Raw genomic sequence first — 16,625 nt, forward strand, 5'->3', positions numbered from 1 at the left:
AAAAAAAAAAAAAAAGAGGCCTATGTGGAGTAAGACGCTACCAAAACAAAGCATCTTGTACATTAACCATATCCCACAATCAAGATCAGGCCATTAACACTGAAGATTTACTGTTACCTATGTCTTAAGGCCTGTCCTGGTTAGAGTTCTTATCAGCTTGATACAACCGAGAGTCAACTGGGAGGAGGAAACCTCAACTGAAGAATTACAACAATCAGATTAGCCTGTTGGCTATGTCTATGGACATTTTCTTGCTCACTAATTGATATGGAAGGGCCCGTCCCACTGTGGGTGGCACCATCCCTCGGCAGGTGGTGCTGAGCTATATAAGAAAGGTAGCTGATCAGGATGCAGAGAGTAAGCCAGCCAGTAGTGTTCCTCTATGGTTCCTGCCTCAAATTCCTGCCCTCAATGATGGGCTGTGACCTGAAGGTATAAGATAAATAAATCCTTTCCTCCCCAAGTGGCTTTTGTTCAGAGTGTTTCATTGTAACAACAGAATGGAACTAGAATTGGGCAGTAGTGAAGATTCATTGGGAAATCATCTGCCGTATTGAATTATTCTGGCTCTTTGCGTTTGATGAGCCTGGTACTCTTCCTTTGTTTGTTCTGGCCTTGGTCCTTCTGATGAGCACAGGCTAACAATTTAATGGACTGGCCCTCAATTTGCCTTTGTCTGAAACTTCCTTATGACTGGGCCTTGCAGATGGACCTTAGCAGCATATCTGGGCTAATGCTGTCTTTTCATTTCACCTGGCCAAGTGGAATAGGATTCCATGTGTCTCTTGATGGGTGGCATTGTCTTTGATCACTCAATGAACATGGTGAACATGTCTGAAGGACTTCCACTGAAACCATGAGCGGAGGAGGCCATTTAAGAATCTGAAGTGCAAATTTCATTTTAAAATATCAGTTAACAAATGAGTTTTCCCATTAATATTAGCTTTCTGAAATGAATTAGCTTTCTCATACCTTTTATTCAAGATGCATGCAGAGGGGATTAACTCTTGGTGTCCATATTCTTTTTCTATAGGGATGCAGTACTTGAAAATGCTTAAGACCAAAGCCTGCACTCCTTCACTTTTGTTCAAAAGTTACAATTGATACACAATGCACATATAGAAAAGCGCATAAGTCATATAGTGATAGTAATTTCTTCCACTTCAACTAATTCTATGACCTTGACTAGGTGACTGAGCTCAGTGTTTTCATGTTATATAGTGACAGTAATTCTTCCTATCTCACTGGTAGCTTTCAGATTGTCAACAGTGCTAGGGTAGGACTTTATGAGTACGTTGGTTCTTCTGAGTCAACCCTGTTCCTGTGGCACTTTGTACCATACTGACATCTCACTTTTGGGGGAACTAATGAGCTTGAATATTTGAAAAGGGGCTTTTAGACTACAAGATGGGTCATGAGACTGACTATGGGAGACGTTTTATCACTGTCCTGAAATCTCAATTCCCAGACTCAAAAAAATTTGGAAAGACATGCTTAACTAATGTTTACTTCATCTCACAGTGGTACCCTCAGAGTGTACCACAGTTTGTGCTTGGTTACCATGTGTCGCAATACTGAGTGAGCATCTGGAAGAAAGACAGAGAGGGAGACTGGATAACTTCTCTGAGGAAGTGGCCATGTGTGCGCTTCTTTGAGCAGGAAGCTGTCATTGGGGGCCATCCCTGAAACTAGAAAACTAAGAAGAATCTTAACACCAGGCACTATACATACATACATACACACACACACACACACACACACACACATATACATATATATGTTGCAGATTGCTCTAAAATAGGTTTTTCTCAGAACTGGTGTTAAGTCTTTCTTTTTTAAAATTTTTACTGAGTTTTTGTGTATTTCATACAGGAAATAATCTTTATCCCCCCTTCCCCTTTGGCGCCCTCCTGTAGCTCCCCCCTGGAGTTCATATATTCTGTCATTTGTGTTAAGGCCTATCATGTAAAGTTAGTGTCCCCAGATGTCCCTCAGTGCAAGTTCATCCACTGGGATTTAGTCAGCCTATCTAGAGTCCTCCCTCTAAGAAGATCAGCTCATTCTCACCCAGCAGTAATCAGCTGACAATGATTTTTTTACTAAGATTGGGGCCTGCTGTTCATTTCCACAGTTCTGTGCTGGGTTTTTGTCTGCTCGAGTTGGCATGGGTCTTGTGCATGCTGACGTATTGCTGCAGGTTCATATGAGCAGAGTCCCAGGAGCCTGTAGGACTATTTCTGTATGGTCATGCACCTCTTCCCTGGCTCTTACTATCTTTCTGCCCCCCTTCCACATGGCCCCTGAGCCCTCAGTGGGTGGACCTCAGTATAGGAGGCCTGTCCAAGGACTCACACTCTGCAGACTCTTATTCTCTGTGTTTTGGCCATTTGTTGCATGAGGGAGCTTCATTGATGAGAACTGAAAGATGCATTAGTGTTCTCTTCATCCCTTGTTCTATGTTCTATGAGCTTTAGGTGTAGAGGTTGAATGCTAGATGTGCCACTTAGGCTTGGGCAATTCACAGATATTCTCTGTGTGTGACCAGTTGTGGAACTCTGTAACTATCTCTGTCTCTTACAAAAGAAGCTTCTTTGATGGATGGTGACTGGGATACTTGTCTATAGATTTAAGGATCCTGTTATATTGTCTAAGGAAATGACAGCCTTGGAGTTTTCTCCAAGATCTATGACCTCTCCAGCTATGTGTGGCTAGGTTTACAGTACCACACATGAGTTTCCTCTCACTGAGTGAGCTTTAAATCCAATTAGGTAGCTGTTGATTATCCCCAAGATAAAACTGCCAGTACTGTACCAATGTCATTTGCTGTGCTGGTCATTGATGTCGTTTTTAGGCCTAGAAGCTGGGGTTGGACCATCAATTAATGTTCTTCCTTAGTGGCTTGCATGGTACTCTCCAAAGCTATGAGAGCTAGCCTTCAGAGAAAGTGGCTTCCAGGTCAGTTCCAGCCCCATTGCTCCAAATCCTGTGTCCAAAGTATGTCCTGTCTCCAGCAATACGGTCTTCCTACCTAGTTCTGGGAGACAATAAAGGACTGTGGCAATAGCCTGTGTAATTTTAGGAGTCTCTTAGACTACCCCGGCCAATGACTCAAAGGAACGTTTTCTTGTCTGGCACTGTTTCTTGGATAGGCCTTTCTTTATTCAAATTTCTCTTGGGAATAGTTTAAAGTTGGTTAAAATATATTTTAAGTAATTAACTCTGATTTGTTAGTTCACTTAATGTCCCTTCTATTGTTTTAAAGGAGCTGCTTGTGTTATTTACTTTTTAGGGAGAATTTTTTTTTCTGTTCTGTACAGACTTTTGTAATATATTTTGAGGTAAAATTTGTGGATTTTCCTCTGGCTCAATTACTATTTTAATTGACTGTTACCAAGATTGGCTGTACATTGCTTGTTAGGCACCAATTTTTTAAGCTACAGCACATGGCAGATCCCAAATGGCAACACCACTAACTTTTGTACTTACATTTTTCAGAAAAAATACTACTGTAAATTATAGTCAACGCATTGTATGCAAATAGGTGATTGTTGATTGTGTCATTTCAGAGGAACAAATGATTTTATTTCCTATTTAAAGATGTGAAAATATATGTAAACCTCCCAAAATTACTCTCAGGAGAAAAAGCATTTTTCTAATAGCAGCAATGTGAATGTACGAGTGAAGGCATGATCCTGTAGCTGGATTCCTTGGATTCAAATGCGCAGCTTTCCTACTTACTATCAGCCCTAAGTTCCCACATGAAGAACATGGGGATAATAATAGTATAGGAATCTTAGATTTACAATGAAAGTTATACTGAGACAGTTGACACTCAACATAGTCTGTATTATATATTGTAAGCACTACAATGTTATACAGAAATCTATGAAAACAAATGCAAAATATAAGTTGTCTATAGGTAGGAAAGTCCAGTCATACAAGGAAAATCCAGATCTTTTGAGCTGACTAGTATACAAGAGTACATTAGGTAGTCAAGACCAGTGTGAAGGTGGCCTCAGATCAAGGGCAAAAGCTAAGTGTGAGTCGCAATCACACATGGAGAGACAGAAACCTTCATGTGCCAGGAGTGCTGATTCTCTGATTTAAATAGGGCAGAACCTGAATCCTTCATGGAATATGGTAAACTGAGCTGAATGGATTCATAGAAGTTGGAGTTAAAAGAGATCAAGAAAATGGTTCTAGTAATTTACATTCCTGTCAGCAGTGTTGGGAGTACCTTTCTATCCACATCCTCATCAGCATTTCTCTCTCTCTCTCTCTCTCTCTCTCTCTCTCTCTCTCTATCTCTCTGTCTCCTTCCTGAGTGTGGAGGCCATGTGACCAGCCACCTCGTGGTCCTCCTGCCAAAAGGACAGAAGAGGCTGTCGGATCCCCTGGAACTGGAGTTACGAACAGTTGTTAGCTGTCATGTGAGTGCTGGGATTCGAATCCAGGTCTTCTGCAAGAACAGTGTTCTTAGCCACTGAGCCATCTCTCCAGCCCCTATTTTTTAAATAAATATATTTTTATTTTAAAAGATGCATAAAAACAGATATTGTGCTCAAATCTATGTATTTTAGCACATGCATGAACTTGTATGAGAACTTGTATGAATAATCCCACCATCAGACACAGCCCTACTTCCACACCTTCATGTGCTCTGTGCCAAGAAAATGGGTGGCTGCCTCCTAGCCACATAAAGCTGCAGCAATTGCCCCTTCCTCCTCACTTAGAAGCATTTTTGTGGAGAGACCAACTGGCTACTTATCAGCTCCATCTACCCAGAAAGTCACAGTGTCATTGAACGGGTAACTTATTTGAGACTTGGCCATTGTCTTCCCTAGAAGCATCTTAGATCTTTCTTTTCCAAGGCACTCTACTCACCAGCTTGCCAGGCTTTGTGGTGTTACTGTGTTGAGAATAGCCCCGTGAAGCTTTTTAGGTTTTATGCCAAGGCAAAATGAGGAAAAAAAAAAATCATCATGACTCTCCCATCAAAGCCACCTTTGTCCCAACCATCTGTGACTTAGGGAAACAGGAACTAAAATATGTGCTGTGATGACTTGCTATATTTGTTTGCTTGTTTGCTTCTTTTGTTTTTTGTTTTGTTGTTTTCTGTTTAAAGGATATATTTAATAAACAGATATTTTTGCCTATGGGTTTTCCACTTCATGTATATTGAGGCAAGATGGTAGTTATTTTAATTATGTCCATACTATCCCCTAAAAATGTGAATGAATCAAGAGAGCCCTTTCTGCGTTTTGTTCAGATGCTGTGGTCATGTTTGAATGGTTTGGAGCAGCCATAACTCTCAGCTCTGTCAAATGTAAACCAAGTTCTCTACTGGTTATCAATCTAGCATAGGAAAGTCCTGCACCATGAAGTGATAAAGATAGACTGAACTGCAAAAAAAAGAAACTATAGAGCCTCAGAAACTGACTGGCTGACAAACCAGCCTGAGGTTCTTTCCATAAAAATGGCAAATTCAGGCACTGGAGAGATGGCTCAGCAGTTAAGAGCATTCTTTCAGAGGATCCAAGTTTGGTTCCCAGCACCCATGTGACAGCTAACAACCATCTGTAACTCCAATTCCAGGAGATGCAATGCCCTCTTCTGGCCCCCACAGGCACTGCACACATGTGGTGTACTTATATACATGAAGGCAAAACCACTCATACACATAAAATAAAAATAAAATTTAACAATATCAACCACAGAAAAGAAAATGGCAAATGCACTACAGGTGAGTGTTTATACAGAATGGATCTCAAACGCTGAGGAGCCCCACTCCACCTGAACAGACGACTAACCATATCAGTATTATTGCCTTAGCTTATGTATTAGGGAGGTTGGGATTAAATGTGCTACATTCAGACATTTATAAATTTAATCTAAACTTCTTCAGTGTATAAACCAACTGTAGTTGAAAAAATGCTGCATAGCAAACAAATACCCAAAATCTTAATGCCTTTATAGCAAAAATGTTATTTTCTTGCTTATATGTGTGCAACTGGTGGAGTTCTGTTTCAAGCCTTAGGTTACCTGGGGATGATTACAGAGTCTACAGCCTGGGTTCTGCAAATATACATGGACCAGCACTACCAAGACGGGTTCCTCTCAGGCAGAAACTCAAGCAACCAAGCCTCACATATAGTATCCTAGGCATTTGTCAGTTCATCAACATCCCATTAGCCAACATTACAATCAAAGAATCAGGGATATGTACTCAGAACACTTTGCAAGAAGACACGTCAAAGTCGCCTGCAAAGAATGGACTTAGAGCCATTAGGAAAGAGTGAAAGATTGGAGTGATATTTCAGTCTATCACATTTTTGTCTTTTTGAGACAGGGTCTCCCTGTACCCCAGCGGTCCTGGAACTCACTATGTAGACCAGGCTGACCTTGCACTCATAGAGATCCACCTGCCTCTGCCTCCCAAGTGCTGGGATTAAAGGTGTGCACCACCATGCCCGGCCATTTATCACATTTTTTAAAGGCTGTGGAACCCTGGGCAACTTTTGTAGCTTCTCCTTTCTTATTCATAAAATGAGGCATGACAATAACAATGTATGCTCCCCAAGGCTTTTGAATAATAATAATAATAATAATAATAATAATAATAATAAATAATAGCAGCACATAGCAGCATATAAACAGCACTTTTCTTTTACTTTGGAAAATTTTGTCTCCTAATCTCTTTTCTATGCCATTCCGCAAGCAGCATCTCCCCATCTCCCAGTTCCTCAATTCATGGAATCCTTGCTTGATCTTTTACTGATTCACGTTAGTATACTTACACATGAGGTTAAGGCAGTGTGACTATCTTTTTAGTCACTCCCCATATTTAGACTATTGGAAATATAGATGGAGATCCAACATCAGATCTATTAGTATGAAATCCATTTATTAATGAAATCTCGTACAACATGTGCCTCCCACCTTAACCCTCAAGCAGAGCTCTGAAAAGCTGTCATTGACCCAGCCTGCCACATAATGTGAGTCACTTCTACACATTCATCACCTGCCTGTGCTGGTTCGGTTGGTGTGGGACTCTTGGCTTCTAAAAGAAGAGTCTGAGATCTTTGCCACATGGAAGTGGAATGTGTGGCTATGCAGGAAGGAAAGCACTCCAGAAACTGAAGAGACGATAACTTGAGTCATGCATGCACCCCGACCCTTCTCCTTTCTTCCCCACAGATAGGCCACATTCCCTCTTAACTGTAGAGGAGTAAATAGAGAAGGCAAGAGAACAGAGATACTATTCTAGTAGAAGACCTGGAAAATGGGGGACCAGGGGACAAGCAGTTTCCTCAATAATATGTTTTGCAAATGAGAAAGTTTAACCCTTTGCTGGGAGCTTTCTGGCCAGGCTTAGAGCCAGTGGCCTAAACTAGTATCAATAAAATATTGAAAATCCTAGTATCAGGGTTGAAAATTTGTTATCAAATTATAATGAAATCCAAATATTTTTATAATTATGTAACAACAGACACTGACCCCCACAGAATAGAATCATCCCCCAAATAAACTCCCCAAGGTGCCAGAACTATTCCAAAATCATTTCAACAAATAGTGTTTAAAAAACTGTGTATCCATATGCAAAAAGGTTGGACCCTTAATCTGTGCCATATACAGAAATTAATTCAATTGCTTTCAAAGACCTGACTATAAGATCCCAAATTGTAAAGCTCTTAGAAGAGAAAATACAGTGATGCTTGATGACACTGCATTTGGCAGTGACTTCTCGGAGATAAAAATCCAAAGCATGGGCACCAAAAAATAGTGATAAACTGAACTATAAATATACTATCAAAAAGATACTGCAAGATGGTAAAAGATCACCTAGACAGTATTTACAAATCATATATGTGATAAAGAATTAATACCTAAAATATAGGAACGCAAACCAAGAACAAGTAAAACAAACAACTCAATTTAAAGACAGACATTTCCCCGAAGAAGACATAAAAATGATGTACAAGGACAGGAGAAAATGCTGAACACGAGTCACTGAAGAAATGCAAAGCACAGCCATGAGGAGAGGGCTGGGGTGCTGCGGGCTCACAGTACTTCGTAAGCATGCATGAAGCCTTGAATTTGATCCCCAGCACCACACATACACACAAAAATGATGCTACCTGGATGAATGGGTTTTTTTTTAAGTAGTAAAATAAGTATTTCAAAAATATTAAGACATTAGAATCATAGAAATATCAAATAGGGCAGCTTCTATAGAAAGCAGTTCAGAGGTTCCTTTAAAGTTTAAACATAGACTTATGGTCATATAATTCAGCAACTCTGCCTTCAAGCTCATAGCCAAAATAATTAAGGCATGGACTTGAACAAATTCCCTTATGCCAGCGTTCACAGCAACAACATTTACAATAGCAAAAAAATGGAAACAACCCAAATGTTTAACAACATTTGACTATGAACAGATAGCAAAAGTATGATATGTTTATATCATAGAATATTACTTAGCCTTAAAAGGGAATAAACTGCTTATACATGTGAAAGCACATATATACTCTGCAAACATTATGCTAAGCAAAATAAGTCAGGCACAAAACAGTATGCTGCATAAATCCACTTCTGATAGGAGCAAAGAATAGGACAAGTCATGCAGACAGAAAGTACATTTGAGGCCGCCAGGGCCAGATAGCCCAGCTAGGTCAGTTGGTAGATCATGAAGTTACCAAGGACAGGAGGCAGGAAGAATTATTGTTCAAAGGGTCTGAAGATTTTATTTGGAATAATAAAATAAAATGAATATATAACATTGTGAATGTACTTAGTACCACTGAATTATACACTAAAAATGTTAAAAGGTTAAATTTTATGTTATATGTGTTTTATCACAATTTTTAAAAAAGAGTATAGAGGCTAGGGAAATGGCTCAGTGTGTATGAGAGCCAGAGTTCACATACCCAACACCCACATAAATGCCTAGCAGTCTACTAGCCTCTAGTGCTCTGGATAGTTATGGGGTCCCCAGAGCAAGCTGGTAGTTAGACTAACCACATCAGCCAGCTCGGGTTCAAGTGAGAGTTGCCTCAATATATAAGGCAGGGAATGATTGAGGAAGACAACCAGTCTTGACCTTGGCCCACACACACACATGCACAGAACTGTACATGCACCCAAACACACACATGCACCCCCGACTGGAATATGCACATACGCATACACACACTACATCCACATACACATGTAAAAACATGAGTTTAAAATGAGCATTTATTGCTGCTCGCAATGCTGCACGTTGGTGGGCTGGCCTGTGCTCAGTAGCAGTTCTCTAGTGTGCTCATAGTCTCTCAGCTATTGAGGCAGCTCCACAAGGCAGGCAGGTCTAGGGTGGCCTAAGCTGGGAAAACATCTCTCTGCTATGTGTGTCTCTCATTTGACACCAGCCTAGTTCACCCTGTTCACATGGCAAACAGACAGGGTTCCAAGCTGCACAGCCTCTAGAAGAATAGGCTGGGTTGGGTATGGAATTATCTCTGCTAGTTCTTGAGTGGTTCTAGAGCAAGTCATGTAGATAAACAGAAAGTCAAGGTAAAGGCAAAGAGCCTCCATCTCCTGAGGGGAGGGGCTTCAGAGTCTTAATGCAAGGGTCATGTGAACAGGCAGGAGAGGAAAAATGAGACTACTTTTGCATCAACCTACCACAGTTGGACACAGTTAAGAATGTGTCAGGACACTAAATTTAAGTATGGATTCATCCATCTAACCTTGGAATTGTGTATATAAAGGGTCAGTGCTTGTTCTAGAAATTTAAACATATAAGAGAGTATACTCAAACTCTAGTTAGTGCATAGAATTTTCACTTCCAGTAGTTAGGCATACATCAGCTTGTTTTGCAACCAAGTCAGCTAACATTTCAAAGTTAGCACTTTGTCATAACTGTACCCACTTAGAGCAGCTAAGACATGGAGAGAGCTCTCAAAACAACAAAGTGGTAGAACTGGAAGGGATCCAGCCATACTTTCTTGGTACAGGCAAGAACTACCACAGACCCAGCAATGACAAAGGCTGCATTGTTACCCATGACAAAAATTGAACTAGAATCCAGATTGCTGAACTCACAATCCAGCGGTCTCTCTACAACATGATCTCATTTTCTTTGCATTATGCAGTCCCAATTCAGTCATCAAATAATCAGGACCTTGAAACTCCACATATGCTTTGCAGAGGCAGAAGCACAACCTTGTCTAAAAGCTTGTTAGAATCACATGCCTCACACTAGACCTGCTCAATGGAAGTCTGTGTGTTACAAGATGCCAGGGGATTTGTGTGCAGAGCAGAGCTTAATATGCACTGCATGAGAACACTGGTTTTCAACCTTGGCTGCTCATTGAAATGACCTGGGAAAGTTTAAAATGTCTGCTGCCTAGATTCCTCACAGAAATCCTTAATTTTTCTCAGGAAACAGTCTGAGCATAAGGACTTTAGAAAGTTTCCCAAAGACATCACATCTCCATAGTCTGTTTCTAAGGTGCTGAAGATGTTGGTAGCTTTTGAACAGATTTTCATTTTATTCAATGGAATAGCATTTTATTATTGACTAAAAACCTTTAGAACATTATTATTGATATACTCATCAGAAGTAGTGTAAAGAGATATACAAAGTACTGGTAATTTTCTAAATGTGTTTCTTTTACAAGCGCTAAAGATCAAATAATAGAACTGGTAACCGAGAAGAATTTTTTTAAGATAATGGAGATGGGGATGTTGCCCAATCGTAGAACACTTGCCTCCTATATGTGAAGCCCTAGGTTCAAGCCCCATTATGGCAAAAAAGTTACTATAGTCAATAAATGCTGATATCCATGAATAATAAAAAGACATAAAATAAAAACATGGCAAATTATAAATACAACAAAAGAGGAAAATGTTAGTCATAAAAAAGACAAATCACAATAGGAAGGAATACAAACAGGCTTTCCACATGAATGCTTGCTAAGCTAGATACTAAAGGCTTTTCTGAGTCCAGGTGAGTGTTTCAAAGATTTTTAGGAATGGAATGGGGGAATGGAAAAGCAGTCTTTCCTTCAGGAAAGCAAAGCTTTCTCGTTCCCATCTATAAGTCCATGAGATCTTCATGTGGAACTTTGCATGCATGACCTATGAACCATGCTTTCACAAACATTCCTAGGACAAAAACAACATTTAGTCTCAAGTTTCTTACAGTGGTTTTGTTGTTACATCTGCAATCATAGTCTAAAACACAACTGATACAGGCCAGTTGTGGAAGAAGGAAAGATAATATTGTTTGATTCTCTTTTGGGAAATTGGTGCTGTGTGGCTCCCAGATCTGTATGAGTGTAAAATATTTATGTAAAATATTAAGTAGGGAAGTAGACTTGAAGCGTTGCCTTCTCCTTCATTTGGCAAGGATACTCAGAAAAACAGAACTGAATTCTCTCTGTGTTCATACAAGGCTTTTTGCCGTTCTGTTACCGTCCTTGCTGGAATGGGCCAGATGACCCGATAAACTCTACAGACTCCTGCATTCTGGACTTGAACTTGCCCTCTGGGATGTTTAAACAAAATCATAAGATAAATACGCTCTATCACTGCCATAGAACATGTGCTAGAAACATAATAAGTACCCCAGATGTGCCCTTTGTGCTGTGAATAAGTCATTTGCTACCTTCTACTATGGATTATGATTTCTTTTTTTATAAAACAATGGAATGGAGGACTGGAGAGATGGCTCAGCAGTTAAGAGCACTAGCTGCTCTTACAGAGGACCTAGGCTCAATTCCCAGCACCTACATGGCAGCTAACAATTGTCCATTAACTCTAGTTCCAGGGGATCTGATGCCCTCTTCTGACTACCAGGGGCGTTGCACAACACTGGTGCACGTGCATGCAGGCAATACACTCATGAGCAAAAAGTAAAAAATAATAAATAAAATGTTTTTAAAAACCAATGGAATGAGCCTACTAATCTGAAACATGCTTCTATAACATAGCTATACATAGATATGTATTGTGTGTATATTTAAATTTGTATATATTGATCATATGTATAAATGTATATATTTCTCACAGAGAGAATTAGTTGGCTTTCAGAATCTTTTCCAGTTGAAATATCTTGGGTTGGGATAGGAAAAAATATAGGATTAAGTCAAGGGCAAGTGGTCTGCAGTGTTCTCAGACTTCAGTGAATATTGGAATTACCGAGACATTTTTATAAAATGTAGACTGGGACCCAGTGGGCCTTAATGAAACTGTATTTCTAGCAGTCTTCCAGGTTATACTGCTGCTGCTTTTCTGGGCCTCACATTGAGTAGCAAGAGGAGACATTCTAGAAATATGGTTCCAAACTTGGTTTATATCGGAATCAGCCGGGGAACTTTAGAACTGACCGACCTGACTCCAACAGCAGAAATGTAACGGTGTGGGAAGAGGACCTGCTTGGGGGATGTTCATGAAGCTCCCCAGGGATGGGAATGTGGAGCTATGGTTGTAAGCTGTTGCCGTCAAATCTGCTGGATGGAGCAGACCCTCTCACTGTCTACCCTAAGGGCTCTTACAAAACGTTAAAATACTTTCTTAAACTTTTCATTGAGTTTCAAAATGCAAAATCTCAACTGTGAACACACTTATCTTACAGATAAAATGATAAGTGATAACTGTGTGATAAATAAGTGTCATTTTGGAGAAAATAAAACCAAGAACTAAAAAAATGGAAAGGGAAAAGAAAAACACATGATTTTCTTCTATATGAACTTAATGCAAATCAAAGAACCATTGCAAATTTAGTGCCTTTGCTATGCACAAAGAAAGCGCCATAGACTTACAGGTTTCTCTAGGTGAGCTCCAGATCCCACTGGTGGAAACTGTAAATAACTAGGAATGAAGAGAGCTGCCAGGTCATCATAGCAGTAACAATAGCATTTTCTTGGCATTCACTAATTTAAGATGTGCCCTGTCTTAGTTACTTTTCTGTTACTATGATAAAATACCCTATCAAAAGCATTTAAGAGAGAAAGGTTCATCCTGTCATAGGTTCAAAGGTACAGCCCTTAGTGGCAGGAGCCTGAGGCAGCTGGTCACATTGCATCTGCCATCAGGACCCACAGGACAGTGGATGTTTGTGCTCAGCTCACTTTCTCCTTTTCATACCATCCAAACTCCTGGCCCAGGGAGTAGTGCTGCCAACAGCTGCCACCACCTCAATGAACCTTATCAAGATATTCCTCCACAAGCATGCCCAGAGGCATCCTCCCCAGTGATTCATCAAGTTGACAACTGAAATTAGCCATCACACATCACCGTATCGTTAACCATTTTTCAGAGATGGACTATTCCTCCTCTCAGATGCAGGCACCTACCACCCTATACCTGTAGTTCTCTCCCTTAGACTGTCAGCTCTGACCAAGCTGTATTGTCCTTACCCATCAACCCCTCTTTAAGAACCACCTTCCAGCCTATAGTCTGTGGTCGACTCATTCTGGTGCTCATTGCTACCCACCTGTTGTCATCAAGCCGCAGCAAGGCTTGGAAGACCATTCTGGGATGTACCCAGTGTCCCACGTTTCAGAGCCGCCATTGCTGACATTGTATTTGATGCTATTCTAATACATTTTAACAAAGGAATAATTTACATGTGATAAAATGCAATTAATAAGGCACAGTTTGCCAAACTACTGCATATATGTGCATTCATGTGATACCACCTATATCACGAGAGAACATTGTTATCACCAGAAAGTTCCCTTGGACCCCTTCCCCTAAGAGTAACTATTACTCTCACTTCAGTTACTGAAAATAAATAGAAGACTAATAATTAGGAATGTTTGATAGAACTGACTTTAATAAAACTTGACATTCCTTATTTCTGAAATGTTTAGAGCCAGGTTTTTCTCCTCTCTTTTTTCTATGGGGCATGCCTTTTTTCTTGGCATCTAAGACAATCACTTTCAAGCGCATGATCATAGTACCAACTTTGTATTTTAAAATGTTACTTAACCACCTGGCAGCTGTATTTTCAGACTGAGAAGTTTAACATTTATAGTGCCTTCAAGAGAGAATTTCCAGATTTGTAAAGATTCCTTAAAATGTCAGACTAGAAAAAGTAACAGGAATTTAAGTTTCACACACTTAAAAGTAAACTTTTGTTGAACAAATTTAAAATAAATATGCTATGTGTCTCTTAGTCTATAAGAGAAAGCAAATCATTTTGACCTTCAGCATTCTACATTAACAAATATTAACGCATCATTTATTTAGTTCCTTCATTTGGGGTACAGGGCGATAAGTGATATGTAGACTATCTGCTTTACTACCAACTTTTCTTTTTTAAAAACTTTTTTTAAAATTTTATGTATTTGAGTATACTGCCTGTATGTATGTAAATGCACCCGTGTCATGCAATGCCTGAGGAAGTCAGAAGAGGGAGTCAAATTCCCCTGTAACTTAAGTTAGAGATGGTTGTTAGCTGCCATGTGGGTGCTGGAATTTGGACCTGGGTCCTCTGCAAGAGCATCCAGTGTTCTTAACTGCTGAGCCATCTCTTCAGCCCTGCTACTAACTTTTCAAACGTAAGAACTGAGCAAAATGTGATGGAACAAGATATTGATTTTGTTAGAGAAAAATAAATTAAAGTTGCTCTAAAGGCTAATTACTTCAAAGACAGCTGATGAGTTTCTCCCCATTTCCTATAAAGTCTGAGTTGTAAACATCTTTTCATTAACGCATTTTGCTTATGGAAGTCGTTTATGTTTCCTTGTCATGGTGCCATGTGTGCATTCTTTGTATTATTTCACACACTGGGGAAGGGTTACCTTCCCAGCTGTTACTCTGTCCACCCATCAGAGTTTACATAGACATGTTTAGGGTATGTTGGGCTTTCACATTATATTGAGAGGCAGTATTTATCATAGAGAAGAGTGGGCCTCACTTTCAAACTCTCTACCTACCAGTTCAATGACACTGGGCAAGCCTCTCTGAGTACGATGTCCCCCTTTTGTACAGAGGCACTAATGTAATCTACCTCCGAGTCTAACTGTGAAGAGCAAATATGGGAAAAGCACCTCTAATCATCTTGGCATGTAGTGTTTAATTCTTACGAGTGATTAGAAACTCCTTTAAACCAGCTCATGAACTGGTGGCAGTCATGCATCAGATCAGATCAATAAATTCTTTAAAGGTCAGATTATAGATGGGGGCAGGGAGTACTAAGTTGTCATTTATATTCATCACATCTGCTGAGGGGTGTGGTCAGGCATACTGCCCAGCAGAGTCCAACCATCTTGCTCTCTCACTGCTATTGCTTGAAAATTCTTCAAGAAGAAGCTTGGTTTCTCATTCCAGCCAACTGGATTAGACACAAACCGACATTTTCAGCAACAAGGAGGCCTGTGCCGCCATCATCCTCTACCTCAAGAACCATACACAGTAGTCCCTTGGTGCCATGTGACCCCCATCTCACTGAGAAGGCTCAGCAGCTGATGGGATTCCTTTAGGAACAGCCCATGACTCAAGTACCTCAAGGGTTTGAAGAAGAAAAAAGCCTGTTCAGCTGGTGATTCTCTGAATCAGAGTTTATCAAACTTTTTAAAAGGAACCCAACATAAAACAATTTACATACTGCGAGGCCTATGACCTCTCTGGCAGCAAGTTGTTTCCATCATGTGGTATATCAGCAACCCTACACGTGGCTGTGTTCCAGTAAAACAAGCAGGGACCAGATTATGAACCATAGTCTGTCAACCTTGCTTTATAGCCATGCTGTCAAATATAAATAAGATGCAAATCACACATTTATTGTGATTCTGTGTACTTGTTATGTGTGTTTAATGTGTTTTTAGTGCATGCATACAAGTGTGAAGGTTTTTTGCTCATGTCTACACACACAGAGGCCAGAGCAGGACTTTGGGTATCTTCCTTTACTGCTCTTTATCTTATTACCTTGAGACAGGTTCTCTCCCTGAATCTGAGTCTCAGCACTTTGGCTAGATAGGCTGGCCAGAGAGCTCTTGGGATTCACATGTCTCTACCCCACAATACTGGGATTACAGGTGCCTTCAGCCCCATCTGGCTTTCTGTATCTGTGCTGGAGATTCAAACTCGGGTCCTCATGCTTGCAGAGTAAGTGCTTGTACCTATTGAATTGGCTGTCTCCATAGCACTAAACTGCATATTTAACTTTATATATCCTGGTGGCCACATTTTCAAAAGTTCTTGATTGGTGTATTAAGACTTCTCAAGTTGTAAAGACTTTTAAAAAATATAATTGTAGAAATCTTACAATTAGAAAGGGGCAGATCCTCCTCAAAAAAATTAAAAATAGAGCTATCATAAGATCTACCAATACCACTACTGAGTGTATGTATAACCAAGGAAAATAAAGTCATTAAAGAGACACTTACATGCCCATGTGTATTGAAGTACTATTCACAATAGTCAAGCTATAGAAGTAACTTAAGTGGTCATCAGCACGTGAGTAGATAAAGGAAACATTCTGTAGGCATACAATTGTATGCTTTTGAGGATTAAAGAAAGAAGAAATTCTATTGTTTGTGACAATGCAGATAAGCCTAGATGACAGTATGATAAGTTAAATAAACCATGGACTTATTCACATGTGAAAGCTAAGTTAAGCTTTTCCTAGA

At 39.9% G+C, this 16,625-nt stretch overlaps 1 protein-coding gene across 2 annotated transcripts in view; it reads left to right on the forward strand.

The window, feature by feature from the left end:
- The window catches only part of Pak5 (p21 (RAC1) activated kinase 5), a 342,836-nt gene that overhangs the window by 266,249 nt on the left and 59,962 nt on the right, over positions 1 to 16,625 (forward strand). The gene's annotated exons all lie outside the window — the stretch shown is intronic.

This window comes from Nannospalax galili, unplaced genomic scaffold (genome assembly GCF_000622305.1).
Source record: "Nannospalax galili isolate Female #2095 unplaced genomic scaffold, S.galili_v1.0 scaffold151, whole genome shotgun sequence".
NCBI classification, from domain to species: domain Eukaryota; kingdom Metazoa; phylum Chordata; class Mammalia; order Rodentia; family Spalacidae; genus Nannospalax; species Nannospalax galili.